The sequence below is a fragment of the Lolium rigidum genome, chromosome 6, assembly GCF_022539505.1.
Source record: "Lolium rigidum isolate FL_2022 chromosome 6, APGP_CSIRO_Lrig_0.1, whole genome shotgun sequence".
NCBI lineage: Eukaryota > Viridiplantae > Streptophyta > Magnoliopsida > Poales > Poaceae > Lolium > Lolium rigidum.
This window is the reverse complement of record NC_061513.1, coordinates 162,248,404-162,251,832: the sequence shown is the minus strand read 5'-3', so window position 1 is coordinate 162,251,832 and position 3,429 is coordinate 162,248,404.

The window sequence follows — 3,429 nt, the reverse complement described above, 5'->3', positions numbered from 1 at the left end:
GAAAACGGCATTCAAGACCAAACTCGGTCTATATGAATGGCTCGTTATGCCTTTCGGTCTTTCCAATGCTCCATCTACTTTCATGCGCCTCATGAATCACATCTTGCGTCCTCTCATTGGCAAGAGTGTGGTTGTCTATTTCGATGATATTCTCATCTATAGCAAAAGTCTCGAGGACCATGTGCAACATGTGAGAGAAGTCTTGTGCATCTTGCGTCATGAAAAGCTTTATGCTAACCTCCCCAAATGCACCTTTGCTCAAAACAAATTGGTTTTCCTTGGCTTTGTGGTTTCCGCTAATGGGATTGAAGTTGATTCTTCTAAGGTAGAGGCCATCCATAATTGGCCTACTCCTACAAATGTTGGCCAAGTCCGAAGTTTTCATGGACTTGCCGGTTTCTACCGCCGCTTTGTGAAAGATTTTAGCACCATTGCTTGCCCTTTGAATGAGCTTACCAAGAAGAATGTTCCGTTTGTTTGGGGCAAGGCCCAACAAAATGCTTTTGATGAGTTGAAGAAACGCCTTACTGAAGCTCCCCTTCTTGTTCTTCCAAATTTTGCCAAAACTTTTGAGATTGAGTGTGATGCAAGTGGGCTTGGTATTGGTGGTGTTCTTATGCAAGAGGGCAAACCCGTGGCATACTATAGTGAGAAGTTAGATGGCGCACGCCTCAACTATCCTATATATGACAAGGAGCTCTACGCTTTGGTTCGTGTTCTTGAAGTTTGGCAACACTATCTTTGGCCAAAAGAGTTTATCATTCATTCCGACCATGAGTCTTTGAAGTACTTGAAAAGCCAACACAATTTAAACAAACGTCATGCAAAATGGGTTGAGTTCATTGAGTCCTTCCCGTATGTCATCAAATACAAGAAGGGCAAGGACAATGTAGTGGCGGATGCTCTTTCCCGCAAAAACACCCTTTTGCTTACTCGCTTGGATTTTCATGTCTTGGGACTCGAAGAGATCAAAGAACTCTATCCTTCCGATTCCTTCTTTGCTCCAATTTTTGAAAAGTGCTCCATTGAACGAGGAGTGGATGATTTCTATTTGCATGATGGCTACTTGTTTAAAGCTAACAAGATTTGCATTCCCGAGTCTTCGCTTCGAAAATTGCTTTTGCAAGAGTCACATGGAGGTGGTCTCATGGGTCACTTCGGAAGAGAGAAGACATATGCCATGCTCTCGACCCACTACTATTGGCCAAGAATGTACCGCGACGTGGAACGCCTTTGCCGCCGTGCACCACTTGCTTACAAGCTAAGTCTACCTCTAATCCCTATGGTCTTTATACGCCATTGCCTATACCTTATGCACCATGGACGGATATTAGCATGGATTTTGTACTAGGGTTGCCTCGCACCAAACATGGTCATGATTCAATCTTTGTGGTAGTGGATAGGTTCTCTAAGATGGCTCATTTCATACCTTGCCATAAGAGCGATGATGCTTCACACATTGCTTCATTGTTTTTCGTGGAAATTGTTCGCCTCCATGGAGTACCGCAAAGCATTGTGTCGGATCGAGACGTCAAGTTCATGAGTTATCTTTGGAAGTCGCTCATGGCCAAGTTTGGAGTGAAGCTCTTATTCTCATCATCCTCGCACCCGCAAACGGACGGCCAAACGGAAGTGGTCAATCGAAGCCTCTCCACCCTTCTACACATCCTCGTGAAGAAAAACTTGAAGTCATGGGAGGAATGCATTCCACACGCGGAGTTCGCCTACAACCGCGCCAAGCACTCGACTACATCAAGGAGTCCCTTCATGGTCGTCTACGGGTTTGAGCCGCTCACGGCACTCGACATACTCCCGCTCCCCCTTCATGAGCGGATCAACATGGACTTCGACAAGCGCACCGCCGCCGTCAAGAAACTTCATGAAGAAACAAGAGCTACCATTCAAGAACATGTGCTTCGTCAAGCTACCCGCCTCAACGCCAAGAAGAAGGAACGCATATTTCAAGAAGGCGACCTCGTTTGGATCCACCTCCGGAAGGAAAGATTCCCTCATGACCGCAACTCGAAGCTCAAGCCAAGAGGAGATGGTCCCTTCAAGGTCCTCAAACGCATCAACAACAACGCTTACGTCATCGACATCCCCACCTCCAAGTACTTGGTGAGCAACACGTTCAATGTCTCCGACTTGTCGCCATATCATGAAGATGAGGAGGCACACGAGTCGAGGACGACTCTTTCCCAAGGGGGGAGATGATGCGGGGTGGCCTTCGGTCACCTCCACACCAAGACCAACAAGTCCCCCAAGTGGACCGATGACACGAGCCCGAGCAAAGGCTCTACATGATGAGGTGAACTCGCTCCTCGCCACCCTTGATCTTGGTACCCCTTTGGATGGATCGCTACCTCATGCCGACGTGCTATGTGTTATTAGGTACAAGGCGCATCAAGACCTCGGAGAGGAGGAGACGCCAAGGTCAAGGGAGGGAGAGAAGCAGCTGGACATGGAGATGATCATGAAGCCGAAGCCGACGTCGCCCGAAGCGCTCCAAGGAAGAGACGGACGCTGGCCGGTCCAGGACCCGGTCGGACCGGACCCTCAGCCGGGCGCCCCGGTCCACGAGCCCGGTCAACCGGGCGCAAACCGGGCCAGCTCCCTCGTACCGGACGACGACCGGACCCAGGACCGGAAACCTCGCAGTTTCCCGGTTTCCGACCGGTCGACCGGACCCATGACCGGACAGCCCGGTCACAGGCCCGGTCAGACCGGACCCAGGACCGGACAGCCCGGTCACAGGCCCGGTCGGACCGGATCCCAAACCGGATCTGACGGGAGTGCCCCACCAAACTGCCTTAACTTATCCTTTCACGTACCTGTTCGCCCTTGCTGGCCATGTGTGCCTATATAAGTAGCTAGAACCCCTCCTTAGCTCTTTAGACTTGTTTTGAACTCAAACCTACCTTTGAGCTTAGTCTCCCTTGGGTATCATCCCTCTGTAATCAAGGCACCTTGGTTGTTGACTTAGATCTTGTTGAAGGAGATTCTAGTACTTGTTACTCTCTCTCCTTCCCCAAGCTCTTCCTCTCCAATCCCAATCTCTCTCCGGGAATTCTACCGCGTGTCTCTTCCTCGGAGATTCTATTGGCGTGGTCCATCGAGCCACGGAGGTAAGCATCGGGTGTATCGGGTTGGTGTGCGTGCGTGAGTCTCGGAGTTCCTCGTACCCGTCGTGTTCTTCGTGTTCCTCGCGTTTTCCCATCTTCCCCCTTGGTTTCGAAGTCAATCCGCGAGATCGGGCCACACACGGGGTCTTAGACCTCATCAAGCCTGTTTTATTTTTTTTATTTTTTTGTTTTTTGTTTATGTTTTTCTTTCTCTTTTGCTTGTTTTTTAGTTTATTTTTCTTTTTGTTCAAATTTGAAAAATGTTTAAATGTAAAAAATGTTCAAACTTGAAAAATTGTTTAAATTT